At 59.3% G+C, this 17,475-nt stretch overlaps 1 protein-coding gene across 2 annotated transcripts in view; it reads left to right on the forward strand.

Moving 5' to 3' along the window:
* The first annotated feature begins 668 nt into the window (after positions 1-668).
* RFX2 (regulatory factor X2) overlaps positions 669-17,475 on the forward strand; it is a 59,657-nt gene continuing 42,850 nt past the window's right edge. The window contains exon 1 of one of the 2 annotated variants that reach the window (XM_056107272.1): positions 669-804. The gene's annotated coding sequence lies outside the window, so the exon portion shown is untranslated. The remainder of the gene's footprint in view (positions 805-17,475) is intronic. The other variant, XM_056107270.1, reaches the window with a different exon arrangement.

Raw genomic sequence — 17,475 nt, forward strand, 5'->3', positions numbered from 1 at the left:
CCACTGCCCCACCCCGGGTCCGTCTGCCGACCCTCCTAAGTGGTACAAAAAACCGGAATCGCACTCTTTTTTTTAATCAGCCACCACCAGATCGTCATCCGGTGACTCTGAGTCAACGTTTTCAAAACAAGTTTCCAAACTCTCAGCGGCCGGACACGGGGCCGCGACGGCTGTCCCGGGCCCCCGGAGCGTGCCCGGACGACCGGTAAAGGCCCGTAGAATAAACGAAGTCCCCACCCTGGACCCCCCTCCCTCCCCTCCCCACCCACCCACCCACCCATCCCCGAGACTCGACCTTCCGGGCGGCCGCGCCCCCCCACCCAGCCGCGGGGCGCCCCTGCAGCCCGCGCGCCTCCGCGTGCGCGCGCGCGAGCGCGAGCCGGCCGCTCCCCAACGCTCCGCGCGAGCGGCGCGCGCCTCCCGCCGGGCCCCGCCCCGCCGCGCCGCGATTGGCCGGCTCTGGGCCACTTCCTCGCCGAGGACACGCCCCCCGGTGACGGGCAGCGCGCCGAGCCAATGGCACGCTCAGAGCCGTTGGAGGCGGGCCGTTGGGGCGGGGCGCGGAGCCTGGTAACTGTTGCCGGTAACAACGCCCCGCCCCGGGGCGGGCGTGCGGGCGGGCGGGCGGGCGGCGCGCGCGGCGGGCGGGCGGGCGGGGGGCGGCGGGAGCCGGAGGAGGAGCGGCGCCGCCGCCGCCGCCATAGAGACTGTAGCCCTGGAGACTGTTACTTGCCAACGGGGACCAACACGCACCGCCGCCGCCGCCGCGGGAGCCGCTGCCCGAACTCCCGGCCCGAACTCCAGGTGACCGGCGCGCCCGGCCCGGCCCGGCCCGGCCCGGCGGGGCGGCGCGGGGGGCGGCGCGGGGGGCGGCGGCCGGGGGTCCCGGGGGTCCCCGGGGGGGGGTGCGGCGGGGGGACACGCCCGGCACCCCCCGACGCCCGCGACGGCGCGTCCCCGGGTCCGGCGCTCGTCGGCCCGGCCCGGGCGCGCCCCCGCCGCGGGGGACGACAAAGTTGGGGGGACCCGTCGCTGCGACTTTTCCCATTCGACCAAAGTTCCTGCGAGGGGCGCGCCCGCGGGCGGGGGTGTCCCCCCCCCGAGCCCCCCAAACTTTCGCCTCCCGACTCTGCCGCGCGGGTGTTCCTGGGGCTCCCGCGTCCGTCCCACCTCCGGCCCCTCCCCCAAGTCCGTCCATCTCGGGGGGGGGGCGCCCGGGAACCCCCACCTTAAACTCCACCCTCCAAGATCCCGGAATTGGGGGCGTCCCCCGGAACCCCCACTTGTCCCTGGCCCCCCCGATGCGCCCTCCCACCCCGGCTCTCCCTCGAAGCTCCCGGAATTGGGGGCGTCCCCGGAACCCCCACTTGTCCCTGGTCCCCGATGCGCCCCTCCCACCCCGGCTCTCCCTCGAAGCTCCCGGAATTGGGGGCGTCCCCTGGAACCCCCTCTTGTCCCCTGGCCCCCCGATGCACCCTCCCACCCCGGCTCTCCCTCCAAGCTCCCGGAATTGGGGGCGTCCCCTGCAACCCCCACTTGTCCCTGGCCCCCGATGCGCCCTCCCACCCCGGCTCTCCGAAGTCGCCCCCCCGACCCCACGGAGGTGACTTTTTTCCACTCCCGAGTCCTCGATTTCGCCGCGGGAAAGGCTCCCGAGACACCCTCCCACCCTTACCCCGAATTCCGGGGCGCCGGGTGTCCCGCGGACCCGCTTCTCCTACTAGACCCTCTCCCCAAACGTTCCAAGCATCTGTCTCCTCCCGGGACCCCAGGCGCGGTCCAGCAAAAAAAAAAAGAAAAAAAAAGAAAAGAAAAAAGAAAAAGAAAAAAAAGAAAAATCGGCGCCTTGGTTTAGGGGAGATCCACCCTCCCCCCCAAAACCTAAGCCCCTCTCCCGAGTCGTCACTCTTCCGCCCCACCCATATCCCCCCCCCCCCCCGCGATCGGAAGTTTCCTCGTGGGAAAGGGGACCGGTCCTCACCTTTAGACCCCCCAAACCTTGCTTTTGCTGAGCGGCTCCTTCACTTCCTGACTCCCCCACCCCCCGTCACCCACCTTCCTGAATGGGGCGGGGGGGGGGGGGGGGAGGCGGGTCCCGACGCGGCGGTGCTTTCACGCGCGCACCCCAACGCGCCCTGCGGACACCCCTATTTGGACCGAGAGCGGCGCGGGGCGGGGGCGCGGGGGGGGGGCGGTGGAAAAAAAAGTTTCAGCGAAGATTTTTGTGGGAGGTGGATTTTGTTTTCGGATCGATTCCTAATTTTGTCCCGGGGGTCCCCCCCGACCGTGGCCCAAACCGCCGAGTGGCTTTTAGAAGTGGTGAGGGTGTGAGGTGTTTGTGAATTGAAGCCCCGCCCCGCACCCCCTTTTCCCTCCCCTCCCCCAAACGCTCTCTTTATTATTTCTTTCCTCTTCCTTCTGGGACCGGCGGGCACTGGGTCTCTCTCTCTCTCTCTCTCTCTCTCTCTCTCTCTCTCTCTCTCTCTCTCTCTCTCTCTCTTCCCCTCCTCCCTCCCCGTTGCTGCGCTAGCAAAGTTGGGTCTTCCAATCCTCCTCCTGGCTATTTCGGGGGCCCTGGGCCGGCGCTACCGGAGCTAGCCCAGCCCCTGCGGATGGTTCAGCTCCTAATTTTAACCTCCCTCTGGCCCCGCTGGAATGGAGGAGAGTAGGGAGGGGTCCGCACCAGCACCCGGAGCTGCCTTTCCAGGGAGGACTCTTGGCATCCGGAAGCTGGCAGTGTTGTTTAGTTAGATTGAATAGAATTATTATCATTGATATTACCGTGGTGGTTGTTGTTTGCTTTTTACTTTGTGTGTGTGTGTGTGTGTGTGTGTGTGTGTGTGTGTGGGGTCACACCCAGCGATGCTCAGGGGTTCCTCCTGCCTCTGCACTCAGGAATCACTCCTGGCGGTGCTTGGGGGACCCTGTGGGATGATGGGAATTGAACCCGGGTTGGCCGCGTGCAAGGCAAACGTCCTCCCCGCTGTACTATTGCTCCTGCCCCTGTTTTTTTTTTTTTTTCTTTTGTGGAGGGTCACACCCAGCGGTGCACAGGAGTTACTCCTGGTTCATGCACTCAGAAATCTCTCCTGGCAGTGCTCGGGGGACCATATGAGATGCTGGGAATCGAACCTGGGTCTGCCGCGTGCAAGGCAAACGCCCTCCCCGCTGTGCTATTGCTCCAGCCCCATCCGGCCCCTGTTTTGCTTTCTGTCATCAACCAAATGCTTTCTGCAAACCCAGCCTCGCAAGCTTGATACCCAAGCGCTGGATGTTAATGCATAGGGGGTCCCGTCCCCAATGACAACAACAGTGCAACATTAGTTGACACTTCGTTTTCTTGTGTTTTTTTTTTTTCTTTTTGGGTCACACCCTGCGATGCATAGGAGTTACTCCTGGTTCATGCACTCAGGAATTACTCCTGGTGGTGCTCAGGGGACCATATGGGATGCTGGGAATTGAACCCGGGTCGGCCGCGTGCAAGACAAACGCCCTCCCCGCTGTGCTATCACTCCAGTCTCTCTTGTGGGTTTTTTTTTTGTGTGTGTGGAGTCAAACCCAACAATACTCAGGGGTTCCATCCTGATTCTGTACTCAGGGATCACTTCTGGTAGGCTCAGAGGACCAGATGGGGTGCCGGGGATGGAACTCAGATTGGCCACCTGCAAGGCAAGCGCCCTGCCTGTTGTACTATCTTTCTGTGCCCCTCCCCGCCCCACTTTATTTTCTTACACACACAATCCCACTAAGGGTAATAATGAGACATTGGCGGACACTTAATTTTCTTGCCAGAACCTATTGCCAACTGGTCTTTTTTGATCTTTTTTTGCCTCATTCTTGGAAATGGCGATTTGGTGAAAAATGGAGGCTGCCTCAGACATGGCATCATGGGGGCTGGAGCAATAGTCCAGCGGGGAGGGCGTTTGCCTTGCATGTGGCCAACCCGGGTTCAATCCCTGGCATCCCATAGGGTCCCCCAAGCACCTCCAGGAGTAATTCTGAGTGCAGAGCCAGGAGGAACCCCCGAGCATCGCTGGGTCTGACCCAGAAAACACACAGAAACAAAAAGGCCTGCGGGGAGGGGACAGCACGTTGGATAGTCGAGCCGGGAGGGAGCTTACCTTGCAGGCTGCTGACCCGGGTTCCAGTTTGGCATCCTGTATAGTCCTCTAAGCACTGTGAGTGTGCCGGAAACAGGAAAGAAAATAAAAAAAGAAAGGAAAGAAAGGAAGAAAGAAAGAAAGAAAGAAAGAAAGAGCGGGCACCATCAGAGTAACTCAGCCCTGTGCCAGGGATGCAGCATTGGTACCCCTGGATGTCATCTCTGCCCCCCACGGCCCCTCCAACCTAAGGCGCTCTCTGGGAAGCCCCCAGGAAAGGAAGCTCGTTCATTTCCTTCATCACAGTCCTCTTTCCCAAGTCTTGATCATCAGGCAGGACTTGATTGTTGATTTCGGGGGTGATGGAGGGTGGGATTTGGGCCACACCCAACAGTGCTCAGGGCTTACTCCCGATTCAGATCTCAAGGATCACCCCGGGGGGAGGGCGCTGGGGGACCAGATGTGGTACCAGATGTGGTACCAGGGATTGAACAAGCACCCTCCCTGCTTCCTATCGCTCCGGCCTTACTCTTTTTTTTTTCTTTTTGGGTCACACCCGGTGATGCGCAGGGGTTACTCCTGGCTCTGCACTCGGGTATTACTCCTGGCGGTGCTCGGGGGATGCTGGGAATCGAACCTGGGTCGGCCACGTGCAAGGCAAACGCCCTTCCTGCTGTGCTGTTGCTCCAGCCCCTCCAGCCCTACTCTTATATTTTTCAGTTTTTGGCAGTGCTGAGGATTTAACCCTGGTCTTTTCCATACGAGTCAGCATCCCCAGCCCTTGGACTGACTCATTGAGGCTTTGATTTACTTTCAAGATTTCTCACCTTCTACGAGGGGACAAATGGAGGTCACTCCTGGCAAGGCTCGATGTGGGCATTGAACCTGGGTTGGCTGAGGCAAGGCAGGGGGTCACCCCAAAGGCAGGTGTTGGGAGACCTTTGTTCTATTCCTTGGGTCCATTTTTCATTTGGGTTGGCCATCTAATTCCATATCGAATACGTCACGAGGAGCTTGCCAGGCTCTGCCGTGCGGGCGAGATACTCTCGGTAGCTTGCCGGGCTCTCCGAGAGGGGCGGAGGAATCGATCTCGGGTTGGTCATGTTGGCTGCGTGCAAGGCAAACGCCCTACCGCTGTGCTATCGCTCCAGCCCTAATTCCTAATAATATACATATATATATATATTTTCTCTTGGTCACACCCAGCGATGCACAGGGGTCACTTCTGGCTCTCAGGAATTACTCCTGGCAGTACTCAGGGGACCATATGGGATGCTGGGAATCAAACCCGGGTCAGCCGTGTACAAGGCAAACGCCCTACCCACTGTACTATCGCTCCAGCCCCAACAATCAATATTTCACCCTAACACTAATCATTCCATCCAAGTCTTGAGTGCGTAGATTAGTGAAGAGTGGGGTGGGATGGGGTCACACCCAGTGGTGCTCGGGGCTGACTGCTGGCTCTGGGCTCAGCGGGGCTCGCTCCTGGCAGGGCTCAGGGGACCCCATGCGATGTGGGCATTGAACCCGGGCTGGGGGGCTTTGTGGGGGGCAAGGCAAGCGCCTTAACCTCTGTCCCCAGCTCTCCGCGCACCCTAGGGATTTTAAACATTTTTTATTTTTAAATACTCGCAGCTGTTTTGCTCATAAAATTCCAGGCCCAGAAGGATCCCTAATGTCATAACGTTTTATTTGGTTTAATTCAATTCCCTGCGGAGTGCTCATTGATTTCAGTAATATGCCAGGGCCGGAGCAATAGGACAGCGAGGAGAGCTCTTGCCTTGTGTGTGGCTGACCTGTGTCTGATCCCAGCATCCCGTATGGTATGGTTCCCCCACCCCCCTCCAGGAGGGATCCCTGAGCACAGAACCAGGAGTAAGTCCTGAGCACCATCAGGAGTGGCCACCCCGCAAAAAAAATCCCTAAGTAATATACCTCTCTGATAAACACTGCGGGGTAAAAGGTGAATGTTTTTATTTATTTTACTTTTTTTTCCTGTTTCTTTTGGGGCCACACGTAGTGATGCTCAGGGTCCACTCCTGGCTCTGCACTCAGGAACTACTCTTTTTTTTTTTCTTTTTGGGTCACACCCGGCGATGCTCAGGGGTTCCTCCTGGCTCATGCACTCAGGAATCACTCCTGGCGGTGCTCGGGGGACCCTATGGGATGCTGGGAATCGAACCTGGGTCGGCCATGTTGGCTGCGTGCAAGGCAAACGCCCTCCCTGCCGAACCGTCACTCTGGCTCCTGTTTTGTTTCTAAAGCAAGGGAAATTCCTGCCCCCCCCCTTCATGTTTTTTTGAGGGGGAGGGTTGCATTGAGGGTTTGGGACCACACCCAGTGATGCTCAGGGCTTTCTCTTGGCTCTGCACTCAGGAGTCACTCCTGGCAGTGCTCGGGGAATCAAGCCCTATGTGGGATGCCGGGGATCGAACCCGGGTCTGCCACATACAAGGCAAATGGCAAGCCCTCTGCCCGCTGGACTATCTATCACTCCCGCCCCAATAGGGAAAGTTTTATACATATATATATACACACATATATTTATATATATTTTGGCTTTTTGCATGACACCCAGTGATACTCAGGAAACAGGGCTGATTCCTGGCTCTGCACTCAGAAATTACTCCTGGTGGTGATCGCGGGGACCCTATGGGATGCCGGGGATCAAACCTGGGTCCAGCGTGTGCAAGAAAGATGCCCTCGCTGCCGGACTATTGGTTTGGCCCAGACAGCAGCAGTTCTTGGGGAAAGAATTGCACGAGGGGTGCCTCCACTGGGCTCAGGCCTTATCTCCGGGACCCCAGGATCCCTGTCCCTCCTGTGTCGCCATCAGCTGTGTGACAGTTGCTACCCACTGGCCACCTGGGCTCCCAGAACAGCCTCATGCCAGTTCAGGTTCCGTCTTGCACGCAGACAAGTCGATGCCAAACTAAAAAAACCCAAATGGAACAGAAAAGGGCCCAGTGTTGAAAGGTCCTGGCTGTGAGTTTGCTTGGGAGGGATTGTGGCTTTAGTCATCCAAGGGGCTCCGGGGTCCTTTCCTTGGAGGGGAGCGGCGTGAGCTCGGCCTCCAGGCCCTGTTCCCGGAGGTGCTGCCTGCCGAGTGCAGATCGTGCCCGGGCTTTGTGGAAGGAAAGAGTGAAGGGAGCGAGGAGGGGAATTCGAGTACCCCAAGATTGGCACGGCTTTCCTCCTGAGAAGAAGGCAGGGCAGAGAGGGGCGTGGGGGAGAATCACCCTCATGCACACGCATGGGCACAGACACACACACACACACACACACACACACACACACACATGCACGCACACGCACATCCATGCAGTTCAGATCTGCTAGGAATCTCACACCTGGCAACTAACTCCTGCTGAAAGGCTAATAAAAGAAGGCATGACGGTCCAGCCGGCAGGGCATCCGCACTGGACTCTCCTGGCCCAGATGGATCCCGGGTACCACATGCGAGTCCCCAAGTCCCCCCGGGAGTAATCCCCTGAGCGCAGGGGCCAGGAGTAAGTCCTGAGCACAGCTGGGTATGGCCCAGACCCACCAAGAGAGGAGGAAGCAGGGAGACCGGCTTCTCAGGGGCCTGCTGGACACATCTGGGTACATCAGGGCATGGTGGCCAAGCTGAGGGGACAGACCCCCATGCAATCCTCCTCCAGTGGCCTTGCCTCCCTGCCTCAGTAGCTCCTGGTTTCTTTCGCGTGTTCAAACAAAATTGCTGAGTTATCCCCCACCCTCTCTCTTGTCTCTGTCTCTCTCTCTGTCTCTGTCTCCACCCCCCATATGCCAGTGAGCATGACCTTGCAGGGAGGGACAATCTCCAGGAGCCGGAAGTATTCCAACCGCCCCCCCCCCACCTGCCAACCTTGGTTTGTGTGTTTCTCCGCCCAGGACATTTGGGTCAGAGTGGGTTTTCCCCTCATGTGAGTGCCCCCAAGGCCATCTTATGCCTCCTTAGATTTTGTTTTTCTTTTCTTTGCTGGGGGGGAGTGTGTCACCGTGTTCGCTCCTGGTGGTGCGGTGGGGTGGGGGGGGGGGTGTGGAGTGGGGGGTGGATCACACGGAGCCGTCTGCAGGCAAAGTGCCTGGTCCAGCCTGTGCCAGAAGTTCCGCCGCCCACCCCTGAGAGTCACCTTCCCAGATTCCTGCCTGTGTCTCCTGGTCACCAGGCCCCTCCCTCCGTGGGGACTTGCGTGCTGCTCTCACACCCGCAGCCCTGAGCATCAGCCCCCCCCCGCCCCAGGAGAGGGAGCCCCAGGCCTCTGAGAAACCCTGTTTCCTGGGCGTGAGTTCCGGCGCTGTCTAGGTGGTGCTCAGCTCAATCAGTGATTTGTGAAATGAACCGGTCAGTGGTCACTACACAACTCACAACTGTGTGTGTTTGTATGTTCATGCATGCGGGTAGCAGAAACAGTTGCAGTTTTTTTTTTTTTTGCTTTTTGGGTCACACCTGGCGATGCTCAGGGGTCCCTCCTGGCTCTGCACTCAGGAATGACTCCTGGAGGTGCTTGGGGGACCATATGGGATGCCGGGAATCGAACCCGGGTCGGCCACGTGCAGGGCAAACGCCCTCCCCACTGTGCTATCGCTCCAGCCCCTGCAGACTTTCTAAGTTGGAGCAGGAAGTGGCTCAAGGGCTGGGGCACTGGCTTTGCAGGTCTGTGCCCCAGGCTCCATCCCTGGCACTACCCGGTCCCCCCTGCCCAGCACCAAGCAGGGCCACTAGACACCTCGGGCTGTGCCCCCAGGCCTCCCACTTGTCCCCAGCCGGCATGACTCTGAGGGACCTGGACCCCAGGGCTTGGCCAGGGGATTGGAGGGGCATTTTGAGCCTGTGTGCTGAGTGGGCTTTGGGGTCAGATGTGCGTGTCCGAGGGGCCGGGGGTGCCTGGTGTGAACCAGGTGGTGGGAGGGATATTGGCTGCCAGTGGTTTGGCCTGGGGCCCTGCTCCAGCCCTGCTAGTGGGTTCTATTATTTGGGGGAAGTTGTTATTCTTAGAACGAGGCCAGCGGGCACCAGTGGCCTGGAAGTTTCGCCTCGGCTTCCTGACGGGCACTGGGGCCAGGAGACCTTCAGGAAATCCAGCCGGCTGGTGCCCTAGGCCAGCCCCACACTGCTGGCCCCGAATTCAGTTCTGGAGAATTCCCTGCGATCTGTCCAAGGGCTCTGTAAGGACCCCTCCCCCCCAAAAAAAAAATCAACAGAACAAAAGGAACAGGAAATGGGGATCTTTGAGGGTCTCTGCCCTCACTGTCTGGGCCGATGCCAGCCCACCCCACTTCCAGGGCTTGGGAGAAAGCCCCCCTTTCTTGTCCCTGGGGGCCGGAGCAACAGCACAGCGGGTAGGGTATTTGCCTTGCACGCGGCTGACCTAAGTTCGATTCCTGGCCTCCCATATGGTCCCCGGAGCTGAAAGGGGCGGAGTCTGTCCTGCGAAGGGGCGGGGTCCCCCTGCTGCGCTGGAGAGGACCTCTCACAGTTTTGGAGGTCTGATAACCCCCTGGGACAAAGAGACAAAGGTGGGGTGTTCCCAGGGATCAGTCCTTGGAGGTCTGGCAGGTTATGTCACCCGGTGTTCTTATTTGGGGGCACAGAAGCAGGGGGCGCCAGGGGGTGGCCAGGTGGAGCCTTCAGTCTGGGGGACATCCGCGGGCAGCAGGGGCCCAGTAGACAGCTGGAATCCAGGGCCTGGAGCTGGGGGCCAGGGGACTGGTTCAGACTGGAGGGCAAGACCTCCACGGTGGAAATGATGATGTCACGTGGGAAGGGGGGGGGAGCATGTCAGGAGGCCAAGGGCCTGTCGTGAAAATTCAGGACGCCGGAAACTAGTGCAGAATCGACAGACGAAATGGGAGTGTGTGTGTGTGTGTGTGTGTGTGTGTGTGTGTGTGTGTGTGTGCACGCATGCGTGTGTGTGGGTTTCAACCTGGGAAAGTACTGCCACACTGCCACACCTGGCCGTCAAGGGACCCACACAGATGATGGGTCCCCATGGCCTGTCCCCTCCGGCTGGAGGGTGGACTGCTTGCTCTGTGGGTGTTCCCATCCTCTGAGGTGTGTCCTGGTCCATCCTTGTTACACCCCCACAGATCTGAACATCTGCCTCCACCGTGGAGCCCATCCACAGACCTCTGGGACCCTCCTCACCCTGTCTCCAGAACTTTCTTCTCCTCCTCCCCCATTGTCCTCAGTGGACACCCTTATACCCACCCCCAGTCCACTGTCCTGCTCTCTGCGGGGATTCCTTTAGGGACCTCCTAGGAAAGGGTTCCCCTCATGTCCCCAAGCCTCCTCTCCTCCAGAGACCCCCAGATTGCCCCAGACCTCAGAGCATCCTTAGTGCTGAGAACGTCCCACAACGTGGATGAATCCCACTGTGTCTCCATCCGCTGTCTGGGAATCCTGGGGTGACATCGAACTTTGGAGTCTTGTGATTCCCTACTGGACAGAAGGGGGGCTTTAGTTGGTTTGTTTTCTGGGGTTGGGGGGGCGCTCCCAGCATCGCTCAGGACTGAGTCCTTTCTCTGTGATGGGGGTTCACTCCTGGTGGGATCAGGGGAATCCTGTGGGACGCCGGGGATTGAATTGGGGTCAGCCGCACGCTGTCCTGTCTCCCCTGCCCCAGGGAAGGCTTTGAGGGCTTGGTGGGCGGGAGAGAGTTGGGGGGCAGTGGGGGGGGGCGGGGAGGCTCTGAGGCACCGCAGGGCTGAACAGGGTGACGGTGTGAGAGCTGGGGGGGTCTGAATCCCCATCACACACACACACACACACACACACGCACACGGCTCCCGAAAGCTGCTGATACACACTGACAGTTGGGAGGTCCATCCCGGCCACGGCAGCCACACTTCATCAGACTGCTGTTTCGAATGGAAACTCTCTGTCCTTTCGAAACTGTCACCTCGTTTTTCAGAAACCATTTCTGTCCCGAAGGCGACCTGGAGGCCGCGGGCCGGGAAGCCGGCTCCCCCTGAGTTCCCCACCCACAAAAATGTGTCCCTGCTTGGGGTGGGGGGGCCCATGCCAGACGACTTCTCCCCTCAGCGTCCCACACTCTGAGTGCTCAGCGCAAAGGACAAGGCAGACTTGGGGCGGGGGTGATGGTGCAGTGGATGAGGCCTCGCCTCGCTTTGCAGGCAGCCGACCCAGGTTCGACCCCTGGCACCCCACAGAGTCCCGCCCGCGGAGCTATGAGCCATGCTCAGCTCCTCCCAAAGATGCCCACGTGTTTGGGGCCCCAGCCACCCAGTCCGTATGTATGGGCCTCAAATAGCACATATTAATCCTATTAATTCGGTGTATTCGGGCTGGAGCGATAGCACAGCGGTAGGGCGTTCGCCTTACAAGCGGCCAAGACGGCCGACCCGAGTTCGATTCCTCCGCCCCTCTGGAGAGCCTGGCAAGCTACCGAGAGTATTCGATATGCCAGACACAGTAACAACCAAGTCTCCAATGGAGACGTTACTGGGCCCGCTCGAGCAAATCGACGATCAACGGGAGGGCCTTTACTTTACTTACTTACTAATTCGGTGTATTAATCTACCCCAGGGTGGAGAAGATTCTGGAGGCCCTTAGACTCAGTCCTGGGTGCCCTCAGGGCATCTGTCAACAGTGTGGCACTGCTGGAAATCCTCAGGGCAGCTCTCCTCCCCTGCCCTTCCCCCCCTCCCCCGTGCTGCTAGAAGATTCTGGAAGCCCCATCTGACTCAGTGAAACAACAGCCTTAGTTCTCAGGAAGTTCTGGGCATGTAGCTACCAGCGACCCTGGGCCCAGGGTCTCCAAGGGCCGCCACTTCATCCACGGTGAGGTGAGGGGGGACAGGACCAAGTGGGCACTGCTCATGGGTCCCAGGGCCCTTTTTCTTTTGTGCTCAGCAATCACTCCTGGTTATGCTCGGGGAACCGGATGAAACGTCGGGGATTGAACCCGGCTCAGACACGTGCAAGGCAAATGTCCTCCCTACTGTTTGTTCTATCACTTGGGCTCCTGCCCCACATGCTTGTAACTTTTTTTGGTTTGGGGGCCACACCCAACGGTGCTCAGGGCTGACTCCTGGCTCTACATTCAGGGACCACTCCTGGCAATGCTCGGGGCACCCTGTGGGATGCCAGGGATCGAGCCCTGGTCAGTTATGTGCAAGGCAGACATCCTGCCCGCCGTCCTATCACTCGGGCCCCATCACCTTACCACTCTTTTTTTGTTGTTGTTGTTTTGCCTTTTGGGTCACACCCGGCAATGCACAGGGGCTCCTCCTGGCTCTGCACTCAGGAATTACTCCTGGCGGTGCTCAGGGGACCCTATGGGACATCGGGAATCGAACCCAGGTCGGCTGCGTGCAAGGCAAATGCTCTCCCTGCTGTACTATCGCTCTGGCCCTGAAACGGGTTCTTCTTAAGAATTGAGTGGGGGGCTGGAGCAGTAGCACAGCGGGTAGGGCGTTTGCCTTGCACGCGGCCCACCCAGGTTTGATTCCCAGCATCCCATAGGGTCCCGTGAGCACTGCCAGGAGTAATTCCTGAGTGCAGAGCCAGGAGAGCCAGGAGTAACCCCTGAGCATCGCTGGTGTGACCCAAAACCAAAAAGCAAAAAAAAAAAAAAAAAGAATTGAGTGGGGTTTTGTGTGTGTGAGTGTGAGTGTGTGATCAGAGTTTCCGTTTCATGCTATCCATGTGATTAGTTTTTCAGGTGCCATTCTGGCAGTGCTCAGGACTGACTCCTGTCTCTGTGCTCTGGGATCATTCCAGATCATTCCAGACAGGGCTTGGGGGACCCTGTGCGGTTCCAGGGATCAAATCCAGTTCAGATCAAACCTACGTGCAAGGCCAGCGCCCTCCCCGCTGACCTGTCATTCTGACGGCCGGAAGCACATTTGCTGTGGATTTTTTTTTTTTCTTTTGGGTCACGTCCAGTGATGCTCAGGGCTTTCTCCTGGCTCTGCACTCAGGAATGACTCCTGGCGGTGCTCCGGGGGGACCCTATGGGATGCTGGGAATCGAATCTGGGTCGGCTGCGTGCAAGGCAAAGGCCCTACTGCTGTCCTGTGGCTCTGACCCCTGCTGTGAATTCTTTCAGATTTTTGGCAGTAGCTAAAAATGTACCTGTTGAATTTTTTTCCTCTTTCTTTGTCTTCAGCTTGAGGTAGAATGTATGCTCCGTCCAGTTCCCCTATGAAAGGGTACGATGCAGGTTCCACATTACAAACTGCCGGGACCTTTGCCTCCGTCTAGTTCCAGAACCTTCCATCCTTCTCCCAAGGCTGCCTCGAATCAGCACCTGACCCCACCCCTGACATCCTGCCTGGGAGGGGCTTGTTCTGGATGTTTCCACCCCTGGGGGGGGCCTCTGGTTCTCCCTAGTCCTGTGTTCACGGGGCGGGTTGGAGGCACCCCACTTCCGGGCCAGGTGAAGATTTTCAGAAAGTTGGGCCTGGAGCGATAGCACAGCAAGGAAGGGCGTTGGCCTTGCCCGCGGCCGACCCGGGTTCGATTCCCAGCATCCCATAGGGTCCCCCCGGAGCACCGCCAGGAGTCATTCCTGAGTGCAGAGCCAGGAGGAACCCCCGTGTGTCACCGGGTGTGACCCCAAAATCTAAAAAAAAAAGATTTTCCAAAAGTTGGTGGGAGGGAGGCTGGAGCAATCGGACATCCCTTCCCGTGGCCGACCCCGGTTCCATCTCCGGCACCCCACAGGCCCCCCTGAGCTCCGCCGGGAGGGATCCCTGAGTGCAGAGCCAGCAGTCAGCCCAGAGCACTGCCAGGTGTGGCTCAAAGGCCAAAATGTAAAAATGGAAAACTGTATCCTAATATCAGGCTCCTGGTGGGGAGCTGAAGAGATCGTCCCACGGGCAGCCCCTGGCCCTGAGTGGGGCCAAGCGGGTCCTACCCCCGGCACCTCACAGGGTCCCCTGAGCACAGAGCCAGGAGTCAGCCCTGAGCATTGGTGGGTGTGGTCCCAACAGTAAAAGCAGCTGCGAGTGTGAGTGTGAGTGTGTGGGGGGCGGAGTCACCCTCCCCCCCCTTCTCTTTCCTCCTGTCCTTCCCACACCTCCCCACAAGCCCAGCTCCAGAGCGTCACTGCGTCACTGCGTCACTGCGTCACTGTGTCACAGCGGAGCTCTGACCTGAGCCCCGACTCCGAACATCCTATTAGCGGCTGTGGGGTGCCGGGTGCCGGTCCCGGGCAGGCTGGTTCCTGCACAAAGGCTTGTCCCCCGCCCCGGCACTGTCCCCTGCTCTCCCGATACCCCCACAGGGGAGCATCCTTTGTCCGTCCCCCCCCCTCCCCCCAGCATCCCAGCTGCTCTGCCCGCCCTCCCGTGGGCGCTCCAGGTGAAAACTCCCACCTGGCCCCCAGCGGGTCCGGGACCGGCCCACCTTCCCTTCAGAAGGTTCTGGCAGCCTGCGCCGCCTCAGCCCGCACGGGCCCCTCCCCAGGAAGTGTGCGTGTGCGCCCAGGCCGGCTGCTGGGCCCCGCTGCCCACAGGCCGCTGACTCAGCCCCCAGGTGGCTCGAGGAGTCGGTGCCCGCTGCAGCCCCGCCGGGCCGGTTTCTGCCGCACAAGTTTCCTCTTGCCACTGCCTGTGTCTCACCTCCTGCCTAGCAACGGCCTCCCCACCCTTCCGGTCCCCTGCGGGGAGGTGCCCCGCGCCCCAAAGCCCCAAAGCAGACAGCCTGGCCCCGCTCTGCCGGCCGCCCCCCCCAGGCCACCGTGCGGCTCCATCTGGGCCCCCAGCCTGAACCCGGGCTCCACACACCCACCCCCCTGCGCTGTGGCCCCCTCGTTCCCACGAGCAGCCTTCGTCGGGGCTCGGCAACCCCTCCAGACGCCAAGGATGCCGCTTTGCACACGGCCCTCGCGGAGGGTGTGCGTCATCAGGGAGAATCTTCCCTAAGCCAGTGCCAGGGGGGCTTGGAGCGGGGGGGCAGGATGGGGGTCACGGTCTCGTGCCACAAACCTCCGCCCTGTGGCTCCTCCTCCCTCCGTGTCCCCAGATTGGTCCTGGGATGCGCCTGACCAAGCCCTGGGTCTCGCTGAGAGGAAATGGTGGTCCCTTGCCTCTCCTGCTCTGGGGGTGCCAGGCGGTGCCTCTTTCCCACCATCGCTGCCAAGGCTTTGGGTTCTCCACGATCCTCCGCCAGGGCTGTGGGCCCCCCTGTTCGGTCTGGGAGCAGGCCCTGAGTGTGTGACATGCCACCGTGTTGTGGGTTTTTTTTTTCTTTTCTTTTTGGGTCACACCCAGCGATGCTCAGGGGTTCCTCCTGGCTCTGCACTCAAGAATTACTCCTGGCCATGCTCAGGGGACCATATGGGATGCCGGGGATCGAACCCAGGTCAGCCGCATGCAAGGCAAAACGCCCTCCCTGCTGTACTATCGCTCCGGCCCCCCGTGTTGTGGGTTTGAGTTTCTAGCACTCAGGTGCTGTGGCCCCTGTCCTCACGCGGGCTGTTTCCGGGGTCATTGTTCTGTGACGTGGGCCATGCATGTCAGGGCTCTGGGGAGTACCTGGCTCCAGCCTGAGGACAAGAGTTCGATCCCCGGCACCGCCTGTGCGCCTGAGCGTGATCCTGGCTCTGGGTGCCTCAGGGATTCCGGTGAAGCTTCTGAAAACGGGGTCTCAGGGGCGCCGCAGTCAAGGGTAGGTGAGTCCCCAGCCACCACAGCCTCAAGGACGGGGACCAGGAGATTCTACCCCGAACGACACAGGCCCTGGTGCCTGTCCTTGGCTGCGAGGGCGTGGAGCCGCTCCTGACAGGAGCCCTCCAGGGGATGTGCAGGTTGATGTGTTGCCTTTGACAGCAGCCTCACAGGAGGGCACCAGACAGAGGAGGTCAGGGGCAGAGGTCAGAGGCCAAGGTGCACAATCCTTTCCCTCGCCCGCCTTCAGCTCTGCCTGTGTGAGTTGCCCTGCTCAGACTTACCCCAAAGGCCTTTGCCCATCCAAGTTGGGCCCTGACACCACGTAGGATCCCCCGAGAGCACCTCCAGGAGTGACCCCTGAGTGGTGCCAGGTATGGCCGGAAAACACCCCCCTCCCCCCAAAAAAAGTTCATAAGAGAAGGTGCAGTAGGACAGCGGGCCGGGCGCTGGCCTTGCACGTGCCTGACCCAGGGTCAACCCCTGGCACCCCAAAGGGTCCCCCAAGCCCCTTCAGGAGTGATTCCTGAGTGTGGAGCTGGGAGTCAGCCCTAAGCATTGGCAGGTGTGACCCCAAAAGCAATTTTTAAAAATGCATGAGAGGGGCTGGAGCGATAGCACAGCGGGTAGGGCGTTTGCCTTGCACGCGGCTGACCCGGGTTCGATTCCCAGCATCCCATAGGGTCCCCTGAGCACCGCCAGGAGTAACTCCTGAGTTCGGAGCCAGGAGTAACCCCTGTGCGTTGCCAGATGTGACCCAAAAGGCAAAAAATAAATAAATAAATAAAATTTTAAAAAAATGCATGAGAGCCACGGGCTGCATTTGCTGCTGCCTAAGTGGATGCTGTTTGCTTATTAGCAAACGCACATCAAAGCAGCCCTGTGCAAATTTCTCGCCTTATTGTCAGGGGTCAGCTTCTTCGCAGGGTGTGTGTGTGTGTGTGTGTGTGTGTGTGTGTGTGTGTGTGGTCTTGGCCAGCATTTGATTTAGTACCGGTTCACAGCAGATCTAATTTACAATGATGCATGAGCCAATAGCAAGCATGGAAAACGTCTCTGAAGAAACCAATAAGGAAATCACGGTCTCGGGGCCAGTGGGAGGCCAGAGCATGTCCCTGGCGAAGAGGGAAAAAAAAAAAGAGAGAGAACATCCAAATTTAGATGCGGGGCGCGGGATCGTTCTCCAAGCTGGTTTCGGGGAGAGAGTCAGTTTGGCCAGAAGAGCCTCATGGCCTGAGCTTGGTTCTAGCAGAAGTTTGGGACTCACTGGAGCCCCTCGACCCTCAATCCTGCTGACGTCTCACCAGTTTAACTGTCACCCTCGCATAATGGTCACACGCTGTTTTTAAGGAAAATTTTTGTTTGAAAAAATCAGCGCCAGAGTGATAGCACAGCAGGGAGGGCGTTTGCCTTGCACGCGACCGACCCGGGTTCAATCCCCGGCATCCCATATAGTCCCCCAAGCACTGCCAGGAGTAATTCCTGAGTGCAGAACCAGGAGTGCAACCCCTGAGCATTGTTGGGTGTGACCCCTCCCCCCCCAAAAAAAAAATTGTCACATAGTGGTCATACTGCACTTTTTTTTTTTTTTTGCAAGCAGCGTGGCTTCAAATCTGTGATGATGTGAGTTTGAGAGGTTCGGTTAGACACTGGTCTTGCATGTACTCATTTCCAGTCTGGTTTCTCAGCACTGTCGATGACCCTCTGAGTACTGCCAGGTGTGATCCCTGAGTAC

The sequence above is a fragment of the Sorex fumeus genome, unplaced genomic scaffold (genome assembly GCF_029834395.1).
Source record: "Sorex fumeus unplaced genomic scaffold, SorFum_2.1 ptg000156l, whole genome shotgun sequence".
NCBI lineage: Eukaryota > Metazoa > Chordata > Mammalia > Eulipotyphla > Soricidae > Sorex > Sorex fumeus.